General features: G+C 42.2%; 1 protein-coding gene and 1 long non-coding RNA gene across 2 annotated transcripts in view; one reads left to right on the top strand and one right to left on the bottom strand.

The window, feature by feature from the left end:
• Positions 1–15,753, top strand: part of LOC138521554 (uncharacterized) — a 516,183-nt gene extending 500,430 nt beyond the window's left edge. The window contains exon 3 of the long non-coding RNA XR_011283073.1: positions 14,233–15,753. This is a non-coding gene — a long non-coding RNA (uncharacterized lncRNA). The remainder of the gene's footprint in view (positions 1–14,232) is intronic.
• LOC138521553 (zinc finger protein 385C-like) overlaps positions 1–15,806 on the bottom strand; it is a 1,557,348-nt gene that overhangs the window by 1,189,802 nt on the left and 351,740 nt on the right. The gene's annotated exons all lie outside the window — the stretch shown is intronic.

Here is a 15,806-nt window from a genome sequence, read left to right as displayed (position 1 = left end):
AAATTTAGGCATCTAATCGTGGGGATGCCTGAAAATGTTACTTGCCACACATGAGGGGCAGACCTCATGATACTTTTGAATAAGGTCTGGAAAGGCTGAGACCATGTTGGCAGAAACTGCGACATCCAGCTTGTAAATAAAATGACCAGATTGTGAGCAAATTTGCACTGCAGAATGGAGTTTTGTACTTTCACCGAAATCATTGCCTTCTAAAGCCGTTGTCCTTTTCAATTAAAGACATGCTCCTCCAAATGTATGCAAAAATGTCAATGTAAGAGTTTGGTTCTTGTCATTTTGGGAGCCTGAAGTGGGTTAAAAAACTGCAGTCAAATAAAGGCCCCTTTCCACTGCTGGGACTACAAAACACATTTCTATTTTGCCTTAAGTAACACTTTGTAAAACCAGATATGCATCAAAGTCTTGAAAAGTGTAATTATGTTGCCCACATATAACCTTTGTATGCAGGGAACAGTGTTGCAGTGACATTTTAATAATGAATGGAGTGCATTTCCAGAGTTTATGTCAAATCAAAATGCAAGCTAAAGAGGTAATTTTAGCTGAAGAAAGGAACAGGAATTCATTGCCAGTAAGCTCCAATTCCTGGCTGTGAATCCCCCCACAAGTGGAACTGGATTTCAAAGCTGTGTTGCCAAGGGAATGAGCTGAGGAATTCCCTGGACGTCTAAGTTTTATGACCAAAACCACTCAGGCTGTCATAAACATGGCCATTAGCCTTTGAAGCTGAAGGCTAACCTAAACAAGACGTCACAGCTAAAAACTAGATCTCTGCTAGGAGATGGGGCAGAGTGAAGGTGGAGCTTCACACCCATTATACACAATACGAGATATGCTATTTTAGGGATAACGTGGGAAGTATTAATTGTACATTATTCATGTTCAGATTTATGAAAAGCTGTCAGTGCACTGCTTTTGGTGGACCAAAATCTATTTTGATGACACCAACCTATCAAAAGTTATAAGACAAAAATTAATTGAGTCCTCTGCATAAATATGAAAATCATAAAAATGTGAGAAAATGTGTAACAGGTGATAGGTATTCCGCCCATCAAAAGCCTGATTTTTTTGTAATATAGTTTGGGCATCAATGAGGAAAACCTGTGACGCTGGCATAGCATACCTACAGACTTCTAGGGCAGATCATTTGATTCACAAAAAAATTTAGTGCTGGAATATGCTGGCATATGTGGTGTAATCTGATGAAAAAGGGTATTTATTAAAATGTGAGATTTACTGGTACAGAAGCCAGATCCAACACCCTGTCTTTGTCATATGATGGATGGGGTATCCACCCTGGGCTTCTCAAATCACTACCCCATTCTCTGGACCTATCGGCTTGCAGAGTGGAAGGGAACCCTTGACCACTGCCCTATCAATTGTGCGAGAAGGATGACACATCAGTGATGTCATCTGGCTTACTCCTCCTCAACTGGAGATTCCCTCTACAAAATCCGAGGTGTGCAGCTGACTAAAATCTGAAGCTACACTTGCAGAAATTGGGCCTAGTCTTGGGGTGAAGCAGGGAATTGGAGTCGCTGATTTAGAGGAAAGAGAGAGGCCTTGACTGACCCCTTTGATGGTCCATGCAGTGAAGCCCTGGCGCCCCTCGATGATCATGAAGCCCTCTTCTCTTGTAAGTATAGACCTCCCCAGCCATAGATTAAACAAATCCTCTATTCTTAAGCACAACCCTAGAGATTTCACATGGGAAAACCCCCTTTCCTATCTGTTTGTGAAATTCAGTCAATTTTCTATTAAAAAGCACTTTATTTGCCTGTGCATTGTGGTAACTCTCCCATTGACAAATCCTTTGTTCATCTGTGTGTTCAAGCCCTTTTTCCTATGGAACAAAATCATCACTTGTCGACATGTTGATTATAGTTCTCTTCCCCTGAAAAGTCCTTTGTTTGCCTGCATAGTTAAGTCATTTTTCTGTGGAAGAATTCATTGTATGTCCCTGTATTTTCCCCATTTCCTATTTATGAATTTCCAATGTTGGTGTAAATTCATAGCATACTTGGCGTATTAAATCAATTAATTCCCACATTACTTCACGGAGTAGGGAAAGGTGGCATTCAAAACTACCTCTCCCTTTCCTGTGTCTTCTAGGTCATTATAAATATAAATTGTTCCCAAAAAAAAGTCATTTCAGTAAGAGCAGAAAAATCAATTCTTCCATGTGTTAAATTGTGTTTAAAATCAAATTCCCATTTGCATCTGCCATATTAAACCCAAGCCGTGTTCCCATTGTGAGTGATCCCGTTGCCCAAAGCAAACCTGTAAGTTGCCCCTGTCATTTTCACTGAAAACCGTGGTTCCTATGTCCCCTTCTTACTGTTAAAAGCATGTGTGCCATTTTCAGCCCCAGCAATATTAATGTGATTTACAATTCCGTTTTTCTAAAAAATTCTTTTCATCCTTTTAAAAACGTTTTCCCTAGAGTACTCCCTCACCCCTATCATAGTCTGAACGCAGATTTTGAATTGCAGTTGCTTCATTTTTCATTGCTAAGAGATTGCCTGTCACTTCATAGCTCCAGAAGAAACTAGGGTGATTTGCATTTTCGTTTTTATAAAAATTTCTTTTAACCTTTGAAAACATGTTCCAAGTTTATATTTCTTCCCCTACCACACCATAATCACGTATTTTGAATTGCATTCCCTTTTATTTTTGGATTTCTTTCTTTCTCATGTGTTGCCTGTGTCAAAATCGAATTTCATATGTATGCTACCTAATCTGTTTTGAAACCCTGTTTGTCTCCTAGTGTAAGCAGCCAGCAGTACCCTTGTGTGCCCATAGCAGTAGTATGAAATCATTGAAAACCCATTTTTCCATTGTCACAGGGTAGAGTGCTTAACCTCCCTGCCATCATTTGAGTGAAATTGTTTGGCATTGCATTTCATAACACAAAATCAGTGGTCTGGTTACTTTCTAGAAGTCTGTGCATTTGTGTTGCCACAACATTAGTGACTGCTGTCATCTCTTTCTTTTGATTTGTTATTAAAATAATTCATTAATAAATTATTAATTGATAACACACCTACCTGGTTCCTGGTCTATTGGGAAAAGGGGGTGCTGGTGGAGGTTGGGTGTGAGACGGGTTGGAGACCTCCTCAAAAAGAATTCTGTGTAATATTAAAAAGCGTTTTATTGTGCGCCACCTTCGTTTGCAAGGGAAAAGGTTCTTGACTAGCTGGTGCTGCATAATATACTCTGACATAGGGCCTCATTACACGTATGGCGGTATTAGCACATGCACCAAGGTGCTAATAGCACCTTGGTCCATGCCGGTAAAATACCGGCACCGCCTTGGTGGAAAGGGGAATTACCGCCCCATTCCAAGGTTGGCGGGGCGGTAATTCCCCCTTCCACCACTGCCCTTCCCCATTCCCATTTTTGTCCCATAGGGCATAATGGGAATGGGGAAGGTGCTAATTGCGGCACCACAATTTTGCGGTGCCGTAATTAGCACCAAGGTCCCATAGCGGGTTGGTTTTTAACGCCTGCAAAAAGCAGGCGTTAAAGCACCAACCCGCTAAGGGACCTCATAGTAAAGCGGTAATGGTTAACGGTCACCGTTACCATTAACGGTGTCCGTTAACCATTACCGCCATCCGTGTAATGAGGCCCATAGTCATATGTGTGTGCATGAGTTACTTGTTGGGGTATTATGCATTGCTGTCATTCGACTGCATAGTACCACTGGGTCTAGTCCTGTGTGTTGGTAGGTGCCATGTGTGGTTTGAGAGGGCAGGTCCTGCATGCACGTTTGGCATTTAAGTAGCTGCATTGAAATGTGCCCTTATGGAATGTATCTGTGCCAGAGTGGTGGGTAGGGAGATGTACCCAAATGCATGGCACAGGAAGGCCACCAGCACCTCCCTGGGCCCAACTGAAGCAGAAGGCTGGGACGTGGCATGCAGCATGCAAAGTATGCTGGAAGTTGCCACTGGCAAGAAAATGTAACAGTGGCACAAGCTTTAGCAGCAGAGCTAAGGCTGTCCTGATATTGATCCTGCTCTGGATTCTGTCGTGGATCATGGCCAGTGCCCTTGCAATGGACTCCTTGTTCAGCCAGTACAGGGTAATGAGCTGGGCATCAGTCAATACCAAGGGGGAGGGCCTGACCTGGGGAATCACGCTCGCCTTGCATTGTTAATTCCATCCCTCCCTTATCTCATATGCGGTGAGAAGAACAACAGCTGATCTGCGCTCTGGCTGCTTTGCAGTGCAACCCTGGCCTGATCCATCTGTGGCCAACTATCTGTTAAGCCCACTTCAGTTCATAGGCGGTGTGCTTTGCAGAGGCCTTTTAATTCAAAATTGCATCCATGATGAAAACAGCTTATCACAAGCAAACATACCTGAATTTACTATTCACATACTTTTTCACAAAAGAAGAATCCAAATTGTGTACTACTGTAATGGAGTACTCGCAATATATATTGAATCAACAGCTGAATGAAGTGGAGCCCCCCCCCCACTTAAACCTAAGTAGAGAAATTCGAAGGGACTTATGTGGTGTTGCACCTATGTAAATTGATAGTCATAATGTTACAACATACTAGTATTCAAAGGGATTGTGTTTATAAAGTCGAAAATGGCATTAAAATGATGTAAAAAGGTGGGGAGGCACAGAATGAAAAATAAGATATTCTGTACACAGATAGAAAATCGTTCTGGCAAAAATGCCTTTAATAAAAATGCATGTAACCAAAACATGGCTAAAACAAAAGGAAACTGAGTAGTGCTCAAAGTGTGTAATGATGAGATCATTTTAAAGTTGAGACGTTCGAGGACACCATGCCTTCAGAAACGTGACTAATGGGCAGAAACCAGACATTAAAATGTGCCTGGTCGAAACTCTTATCTGAAGAATCTAGCTGTACAAAAATTATAATTGAACAGTGCACTGAAAAAAAAGTCAGGTATGCATGCTAGAGCGTATTTCATTTTGAAGGTTTAGTCCAATTAAAATGAATTGCCCAATTAGCTAATGCTAACGATGAGGTTGTCTAAGACTGTGCAGGAGCGGTGGGGGCAGATTGCCCCCTCATATTTGGCTATAAAAATGATCTCTGTGTAATGATGAGGGGGGTTCTTTTAGAGGCAGGGAACTTGACCACAGCAGATAGGGCTGCTCTGTGTCAGCAGTGAAATGAAATAAACCTTTAAAACTTAACAGTCTCTTTGCCACATCTTTGAGCTGTCCTTATTGAATTGTGTTGGTCCTGCACCCCAACCTCCTCAAGATGCAGCTATCTTGTTTTCCAGGTACAAGAGGGTGTGCTCTGACCTATGGGCCCGTCAGAAGACTGTGCGCCCTCCTGTACACATGGCAGCAGAGGATGGTTTTTGACCATCAATTATATGATTAAAACAAGTCACCTAATGGCCGTTGACACAAAGTAACTATAGGTCTTCGGCAATATCACAAGACCTTTGCCATTTCGGGCTGAGTAGACTGTGAAGCTCCCCGTAGACAATGGTAGTACTGCAGTCGGAGCCAGAAGGGACCCGGTTTTATCCCTTCCCATCTCTACGGGCGGTGGACCAGACGAAAACCTGAAGAAGGCAGTGATCGAGAGGGTCGGGAGAACAAAAAAGGTGAGTGCAAACTGCCCTAGCCGATTGAGTCAGGGACACGGGGAAAAAGAATAATGGCACTCCCGATTTGGGAACAAACCAAAACCGTTAACTTCATTTAAAAATAAATAACAATAGTAAAATATTAATGAGGGGCATGAATGCAGGTGGTCGGGGTTTGTGTCTGACTTGTTACATGTCACGCTATGTATGTGTATAAATTTGTATGATGTGGCAGTACATGTGGCTCACTTTGTGGCATAACTGTCTGCGTGCGCAGTAAAAGCATTGGAACTAGTATAAAAATGATATTTTAAGCTGAATAAAAATTGGCGTCAAGCTAAAGTTTTGAAATTGCAAAGAAATTGATTAAAATAGGTGTTCGGATATTATAGTTTAAAGCACACAAATTCGTGGTGATTGCAGCCCAAAAGGAGTTAGACAAGCCTGTCAAAAGTGCATAAAGCTGGTACACTTTAAGCAAACATATTTTGTTTCAAACCAGCAGCTATGGAGTTAAATTTGTAATTTCCTCGTAGCAGGCAAGATAACTGATAAATCGTCCTAAGAACGATAGATTTTCGCATTAAAATGGCCGAGTTGTAGTGATTTAGGGAAGTGCTGTTCTCGTGCGTTAAGAGCGCGACAAGAGAAATAAAAACATGCTTGCTTTATGGCCCACGAAAGTGAGCAGTGATTTGTCAAGAAAGGACTTTTCAAACACAGTTTTGAGATAAAACACTGCCCGGCAAATGACCCTGCCTTGCAAAGCTGTATGGAAAAAGAGACAGGCTAACAGCCAATGTAATTGTTAGGCTATTTCAGTGATCTAGGAAATGCTTGAATGTGTCTTATACATTGCATGTATTTTTTTTTTTAAATAAGGTGCTTTACATGCACAATGAGTGAGTTCCATGATAAAACAGCCCAGTTGTGAATGTTAAAGGCAGATATATATATGGGAAAGACAAAAAAAAGGGTCCGTAGGGCCAACAAGAGTGATGCATTCTGATAAGTATGAACAGGCATGGGCAAAAAGACATCTTTGCGTGGTGCCAATGAGTTTTGGCAAAGAAATGCATTAGTTTTCCGATAGCCTGTGCGCGTCGCACCCGGTTTATGAGAGGCATCTGTATGGGAACATTCAGTATTGCCTAGAGGCCATACTCTCTGTGAGACATACTAGGCAGCCGTGCAGCATTTAAGACAAGCATTTAAAATGTATAAAAGATTAAAATGAGATGCCCATGATCACACAGCGTTTAAGGGGTGAAGCTGGGATTTGTGCCAATATTGCAATTCCAAGCAGTTGAGCACTTTCTCTTTCAGCTCTCAACATGAACTAAAACAATCTAATGATATAGAATTGACTTGCAAGAGTACGCAACCCGTATTTCCAAACCTGACAATTCTAAAACCCAAAATATTACAGAGGGGGGCTGCACAACATAGGAATTATTTTTAGCGTCAGTTCTCAATTATCAAGGGAAGTTCCTGCATGCAAGTAGGTAAAACCTCGCAGAAAACTGCACAGTAATGCAAGGGATCCTATATGACTTGACCAGGATCACTGTGCCGTCTGCTGGCATAGCCAGGATACAAGCATGAAAACTTTTGCTGCACAGTCTCGAATTTGCATACTTGTTTGCCACTTGGACAGATATTCTATGCACATCTGTTAAGGGATTGCTTAGGTTTTAAGGATGCCCAGCTGAGCAAACTAATTTTAACCCCTATCTGGTGCAGGAACGGTGCTGCTAATCGCACCGCTTGTGCTGCAAACCCAACTAATTGTGCAGGTATATTTGTAAACTTCAGATTTAAAAATGGTTCAGCCAGCCTCACTGGGATGTGCCCTTCTGATCCTTCACATGAACACATATCCCTACGATATGTGCTTTACACACTGAGACAACTTCTGAACCTCCGTGTATGAATATGGATTTCGTAACATTCCCACAGAGGGGAAGTAACGCTACAAAGGTCGTGTTACCCAAAACTATGTATTCCACAATGAAAACGACAGGCATTGCATGTTTTAATTGAACAAGGCAGAATGTACTTGTCAAAATCAACAGGCAATGGGTTTGGAGCCGCAGGAGCATGTAATCAAATTTTCCTGGCATGTGCTATTTAAGCCTAATGTAAACTGGGATCTTGCTTTAAACCAGGTAGCATTGTGGGGGGCCATGGGCAGCCACCCCATGAGCCATCCGATAAAAATGTCTCTGGGGTCTACTGTCGTGTGGCAAGGAATGAGCGATTCCTAGTCGCATGGAGCATGCAGAAGCCTGTAGGCATTGTGGTGTTATTAAAAGGAAGGGGCTTGCAGATTACAGTAAAAGGCATACACTAGGGGCTGCGTGATGAAGAATCGCCTGTAGTTATAAGACAAATAGTTATATTTTGTAATTACTATGAATGAGCTGCATGTTAAGCTCACACTGGATAGAGTATATTAAGTAGAACACAGCATAGTGGTTAATTTAGCAAAAGGGGGATAAGTACAGACACTGCTGGGGGAACTGATAGAGGTACGTAACCAAAGCAGGGTTGAGAATTTTGCGAGAAATGAGAAGGGGTGGTTCTGCGCCAAGTTCACTGGAAAAAGCATTCCATGATTTGGGGACAAGACGGGGGAGCTCAGCCCTGCGGCATTAGCTCCTTTGGTTAATGGGGACAGCAGCTGGTGACACAGAGTCCATGAGCATGAGCACTGGGGGATAGCTCAGCATTTAAGTAGGGCTTGCCCCTCGTATTGCATGCCGAAAAAGCTTCTCACCAAGGTAGGCCCTGCTGCGACGCGTATGCATTTGTTTGTGTATTGTTAAGTGCTGTATGGAAACACGATGCTAGCAGTAGTGGTGAATTTTAACACTAAGGTTGCAGGGTGGGCGTGCCTAATCGACTTGTTAAACTGGGATTTGAATCCTTGCATGGGGAGGGGAATTCAAGGCAGTGTATGACCATCCTGCGCACCCAATAGGGAACCAGTGATGACAATGAAACAGGTCTTAGCTCCATTTCTATTTTTTTTATATTGTGGGGTGGCAAGCAGCCTGGTGCAGGTAGGCAACCTGACCCTGGCTGAGCATCACAGAAGATATTGGATCGGTCAGTGTGCCAGCAGTCCAAGTGGCACATACATGCAGGACTGCCAGCAACTTAGGCAAATGGAATATGGCAGTCAGTGTATGAATGTTGCTGTCTATAGTATGAGTGGCTCTGAAGGAGCTAGAGAATAAAGGTCATAGTATAATTTAGCTGTCTCCTCGCTCTCAACCCCTTTCTGGGCTAGCAGAGATCCTTTAAAGGGCAGAGTCCATGTCTGTGCATATCTGTGAATGCCACCATCCTCATACATGTCACTCAATGGTGTGCTGTTCGGACATGTGGCTTTCATACCCTTTAGTTGCAGTCACCTTGGCTCAGATATTGCATTGTATTTCTGATGTGTGGACTTTTAGTTAAGTCTTTTGTGTATGTGCGTTGTATGGCAGAAGCACAGTGTTCCCAGTTTTTTGTGAACTGCCTTTGGGGGTGCTGATAGGTGCTTTATTTTAGAAAATTGTATCTGTATGCATTATTTGTTAATGCCTTCACATTAGTCCAGACCAGACGTCCGTGAGCTGGGAAAAAACCATTGCAGACATTTGAGTGGATTCCTGGCTGTTTAGACTCATAATTAGGCCAGGATTTGTGATGTCATATTTCTGTGGGCCTGGACAGTAAATTGCACATCTTGGAAGCCATTTTTTCCAAAATGCCTTGCAGAGGGAGAAGCCACCGGCACACTGAGCGGTGTGAGGTGGCCTAGCTCGCTCCCAAATTCCCACCAAGATGTGTACGCCTCACCAACTTCCAAAGTCACCAGCCGCAACTGGGCTGAACTGACCCTAGCAGCAGCATCGGTTAAATGTACCAGCACTGTGTAAGACTTACATTTGTGACTTTAAAAAAGTAGCCTTTCCTTCATGGATAGACAGTGAGCACCTTATCTGGCACAAAGTCATGTGTATTCTTTCAAAGAATACTGAGAGTTGCGCACAGCAGCACTCTGCGCTTTTAGAGCTTGTGAAGATTTTGTGAGATGCCTGCAAGATTGGCAGTGTAGCTATACAATTTAACACTGATAATGACGAGAAATGAATGAGCAGGTGGTGTAAGTATGGAGGGAAAGGAAAGGGCCGGAGGCATTAGCAAATGAGATCGTGAAATAGAAGTAATTACACAGGGACGTCACTCCACCAAAATGATAGAGGTAGCGGAAGTGACATCTCATGGCCGTGACCTCTGATGACATATCTGTAGGAAAAGTTTTTTAACATTTTTAATTTTCAGGGTAGCAAAGGGGACCGCGGGGCAACAAGGCATATCTCCGGGGGTGCAGCCACGACCCCTGGCAACCCCCAAATGACGTCCCTTCAATGGCACTCTAACGATAAAGTGCAACAAACAGAGTGTAGCATGTAACCTGGCTTGGCATGGCCAAGGGTTATTTTACAGCTATAGAAGTAGTATTAGAATTAAAAGAGGTAGTGATAAACATCATGAGATGAGGAACAAGTGATTTTACATGGCGTTTTAAATCAACATGCACGCATGAGCATGCACTGCCCTGTAGCTGAATGGTCCATTGCCATTCATGCGCTCTATCATTTTTTACTAAGAATGCCCCCTGAAATTAAAGGAGGTTACTGGATCATCTGTGACCTGCTTTTGGGGAATTTTGGGGATAGCACACATGTAGTGAAGGGGGTTTTTGGGTGCTCCTAAAGGCTTTTTCTAGGAGCTCCACCGTGACTGGTAGGACAGTCTGCATGGAGTCATACCAGGGGTGGTAGTTTACAATTTTGAGGCCTTGTCAGTCGGAGTGGAGGACATTTTTATTAAATGGGGAAAAACTTTCAGTTTGAGACGGGCGGTTGAGATTCTGGTATCGTAGGAATTAGATGAACGAAGAAAGACTTGAATGACAAAGCGTGAAAGCATGATGATAGTGTTGAGGTTACCAAGGAAAGCATGATTATTTAGGGCATGCCTTAGTTAAAGATAAGCAATTTTGAAGGCATGAAAGCGGCAGAAGGCAAATGAGATTGGGTGAGTGAGAAGTAAAAGATTTTAGTATGTGTGCAGCGTGATGAATGTAGCCAGCTGTATTACCTGGTGAAGAAATAATGAGAAAAAAAGGGAGATTAAGGATTTTAGAAATTCAGGCGCATTATGAACATTTGCAAACACGAGGTGAAACGGATGACCTCCAGGAAAATGAAGGCAGCCATAAAATAGGGAAATATGGGAGTTGATAAAAGAGCAAGCAGACTGAAATAAGAATCATGAAGGACAGTAGTGATTCAAGTAAGAATTCCGGTGGGCACCCGAGAGAAAAACGTAAGAATTCCGGAGGGGCACCCGAGAGAAACATTTAAGAATTCTGGGGGGCACCCAAGAGAAAAACGTAAGAATTCCGGGGGAGCACCCGAGATAAAAACGTAAGGATTACCAGTGGGGCACCTGAAAAATAATGTAAGGAATAGCCTTGTTCCTGTGCTTTAAAGAGTGGCCAGAAGAAACGTGAACCCAGAGCCCACATAATAGAGGACGACTAGGCTACGGTGACAATTAAAGATGGAACAAATGTGGTTCGTTTACACTCCGTGTCGGGGTATTGATTAGAAGGCAGGTATATGTGTGTCCAGCTGGTGTTTGTCTAGTCTGTCAAGTGTCAGTTATATGTGTCTTGTTGTATGTCAAATGTAAGGAATTGTGTCTCCTTGTTGGTTGAAATCAAGTAAAAGTTTAATGCGATCCCATAGTTGAAAGGGAATCGCACACAGATTAATGTTCTTGAGTAAATTGGCGGTATAAATAAATTGGCGGGAAGAGACTGGATTGGAGCTTGCAGTATTTGGTGCCCGCTCATAGTAATGGGAGTGGTGGGCTCACATAAGGATATTGCTAGAAACAGAATTAAGCCCGGAAAACATTGCTCCAATTGGAGGAGTGTGTTAAAGGTACCGCCCACAAGATGTTTATGCCACGGCCACAAATTGAGTCCTCATCTAAAGCCATCTTAAAAACGCATGGCAACTTACTTGCATACTGCAAATACAAGCAAAAAGTTAGAAAACGCTATGCTGTTCTCAAATTGTGAAACATAAGAACAAGGACAGGAGGAAGAGCCTCCAGCAGCTTGGATGCTAAAATCATGCAATGGGGAGGGTGAGACACCAGCAGCGATGCCTGCCCTGCCTGACACAGGAACCGAGGGAAGTAAACCTGAGGGACTCTACCCATTAAAGAGAGCTAAAAGCAGCCACAGGGTATAGCAACACCGCTTATGAGTTGCCTTCTTACAGTAGTAACAAAAATCAAGGGGAGGATAAGGACAAGAATCTCGCATCACTAGCCAAGGGTCAAGGGGAGACGCAATGATGCTTTAATAAAAGAGGGGATCAGGCGCAGACAAGTGCATCTCTCGATAAGGGGAGAGAGGGCAAGAAGAGGAAAGAAAGTGAAGACAGAACTGATGAGATAGAATTTACAAAAGACTAATGGATGGGAGGACAAATCTCATTGAAACTCGATGGGAAAGGAAGGGATTATGGGAGGCCTAAAGAGAAGTTAGATAAGGCACAGAGGAAGAAGAAAGAGAAGGAGCTAAGGGACGGAAGGATAAGAAGGAAAGTTAGGCTAATGCGAGAACAGCTTTATCGCGAAGAGCAAGAGAAGCAGCTCGATCGCAAGCCAGAGAACAGCCTATGAACGAGATAGACAGAAACAGCAGAGGTTAGAAGGAAGCAAAAGGTACGTGAAAGAAGGGATGAGAAAGTTCAAAGGAAAGATGAATGGAATAAAGGGAAAAGAATAAGGAGGCGAGGAAGCACACAAGGATTGGTCACAGGAATGAATAAATAAATAAATAAATAAATAAATAAATAAATAAGGAAATACTGAAAATGATTGGTTATCTTGAATAAAAAAATGAAAAAAGGGAAAATTGAGAAATGGGAACAATTGGGCAAATGAATAAAAGGGTAAAGGATACACTCAAAAGAAAAAAAAGTGGAAAATAAATAGCACTTATGAGGTTTCCTGGCTAACAGAAAAAAAGGAGTGTTGGGCAATAAAAAACATCAGGAGACCATAAAGACCACCAAGAAAAGGAGTATGCCTGATAAAATTGGGTCAATTAAATGAAGGAAACTCGCACAAGCCATTTTAAGTAAACATGGTGAAGTAAAGCAAAACAACTTGTGAATGCCAGTAACAATTTTGATTTATTTTACAGACAAGCTATGAATCTCTTGCGTGAAAGCACAAGAAATTGTCTACATGGCCTTACACTAGGGAGAAAAAGAAGAGGTAAGTACTAGTTCACGCCAAAAGGGCATGGACATGCAATTGTTCAACACTAAAGGTAAGAGGATCCAGGTGAGTAACAGGAAAAAGGTAGTAAGAGACACAAGGTCTTCAAAACTTAGCTGTTTCTCCCAAGATAGGTATAATCAGGTGTGGAAAGAGTAGAGAGATAGATGTCAATATGGCCATTCCAGAAAACCACAGAAAGCAGAAGTAAAATTGAAGGTGAGTAATCATTTTTCGTGTTCATAATGTCAAAAGGATTGATATGATAGAGATATACAAGCATTAGAATAGGCAAACATTAATGGGAATAATAAAGGTGGAGGCACGTAGTAGGAATTGGTGCCATAGTGTTAGAAGACAGGGGTAGGCTAGATCAAGTTAGACAGGGACGTTGTGCAGCGAAAGGCCTCTGTTTTATCTCCCTAGGATGAACACAAAGCACAAACATAGACCATGGTCCAGCTAGAAAAAAAAATAGGAAGAATAGCTGCTAAGCTGAAGAAGTATGTGCAGCTAACCAGCAAGAATGTACTGCTAAACTGAAGAAGTATGTGCAGCTAACCAGCAAGAATTTACTGCTAACCTGGAAGAATACAGCTAAGCTGAGCTAAGAACCCAGCTGAAACTAAGTATCCCCGCGGGGTGGTTGGGAAATAGTTATTTATGTGCACCAACGAATAGGGGAGAATGACCCAGAGAGTATTGTTTTATAACAGAAAAGGAGGAAGGGGGTTAAAGACGGGAAGAAAACCTGACCCCTTGCAAATGCCCGAATTACTTTTGCCTTTATTCTGACTTTCTACAGACAACAGGGATCCCCAAGGACGTTTCTGTCATCTACTACGGATATGCCTAGAAGACCAGGAAAGAAGAAGACATCTTTCTTTAATTGTTTTGTCTCCTTAGGGTTGCATGTGGCACACGGAAGGGGAAAATGTGTCCCATGATGGGCGTGATGTATTGAGTGGTATTGAAAACAAAAATCATTTTCCAAGCCAGCTGACACAGAGCTAGGAATGGGGGGTATTTTAGTTATGGTGTGAAAATGACCCAAAAAGGGAAATGTTTAAAAGAAAATGTTTTGTAGCTTGTCTAGGAGGCAGGGGTGTCAAATAAGAGGGAATGTCTCAAGTTCTAGGAAATAAGGTATGAGGTATCAATGTGAAAAGAGGTTTTAAGGAAATGGGTTGGTAGGAAATGTGTTAAATAGCAGAGATCTGTTTATTTTACGAAAGAAACTCATTCCGTTTTATATTACAGATATATGTCGAGGGACCTGTATGCCTTGGGAAATTGACGTTGAACCGTGTGAGGAGAGAGGAAGGTTGTAGAGGAACCCAGTGAAAGACTGAGGCTGAATTGCATCTGCAAAAAAGACTCCCCCAACCCTGCAGCCCCATGCTGAACCGTCCCCCTTGTCGACCCATTGAGCAATAAACCCTTTTGAAAGAGAAACACTCTGGAACAAAAAGGTGAACTTCTTGTGAAAAGGAAAAAAAACAATGGACTTCTGGTCTAAGCATCAAAAGAACCTGGGAGATTGGCTGTGAAAACAGCACAATGGAAAAGAAAAGGCGACAGGACACAGACAGTCCACTAAGGCCAAACTCATGACAACTAAAATGGAAGATACAGAAAAGGAAAGCGTGTCGGAAAGAGTTAAGGACAAAGTGAAAACAATATGCATGGGTCTGAGAAGGTGATAAAGGAGAGACTGTACTTTGTTGGGGTGTGAGTTGCAGACAAGGTGTGACACACAAAGTGACAATGGGCTAATGGGTTACCTCAAAGCTTGACCAAACCTCTCGAGTCTCACAATGGCTGTGAATCGTCCAAGGCATACAGTTAGATTAAAGGCACACAATTACAGGAAGTAGGGCTTACATGGAAGGAGAGGACACACACATGTTTGTTTTAAGAATGACAATACGTTAGTTAGTGCCGAAGTATAAGATTGTGTTAAGATATTTGGATACATATTAAGGAGAAATAGACAATGAATATGTTTAAAGTTGTTGTTTTACAAACAACTGAACTTTCAAGATGGGGGAGTGTAATGGAGGAGTCGAATTAAATATATATTGAATCAACAGCTGAATGAAGTGGAGCCCCCCACTTAAACCTAAGTAGAGAAATTCGAAGGGACTTATGTGGTGTTGCACTTATGTGAAATTGATAGTCATAATGTTACAACATACTAGTATTCAAAGGCATTGTGTTTATAAAGTCGAAAATGGCATTACCATGATGTAAAAAGGTGGTGAGGCACAGAATGAACAATAAGATATTCTGTACACAGATAGAAAATCGTTCTGGCAAAAATGCCTTTAATAAAAATGCATGTAAACAAAATGTGGCTAAAACAAGAAGAAACTGAGTAGTGCTCAAAGTGTGTAATGATGAGATCATTTTAAAGTTGAGACGTTCTAGGACACCATGCCTTGGCTAATGGGAAGAAACCAGCCATTAAATTGGGCCTGGTCGAAACTCTTATCTGAAGACTCCAGCTGTAAAAATACTATAATTGAACAGTGCACCGAAAGAAGAGTCAGGAATACATGCTAGAGCGTATTTCATTTTGAAGGTTTAGTGCAATTAAAATGAATTGCCCAATGAGCTAATGCTAACGATGAGGTTGTCTATGAGGTTGTCTAAGACTGTGCAGGAGTAGTGGGGGCAGATTGCCCCCTCATATTTCGCTATAAAAATGAGCTCTGTGTAATGCTGAGGGGGGTTCTTTTAGAGGCAGGGAACTTGACCACAGCAGATAGGGCTGCTCTGTGTCAGCAGTGAAATGAAATAAACCTTTATGAACTTAACAGTCTCTTTGCCAC

The sequence above is a fragment of the Ambystoma mexicanum genome, chromosome 13 (genome assembly GCF_040938575.1).
Source record: "Ambystoma mexicanum isolate Mex_15411 chromosome 13, UKY_AmexF1_1, whole genome shotgun sequence".
NCBI classification, from domain to species: Eukaryota; Metazoa; Chordata; class Amphibia; order Caudata; family Ambystomatidae; genus Ambystoma; species Ambystoma mexicanum.
This window is presented reverse-complemented; position numbering and strand designations above follow the sequence as displayed.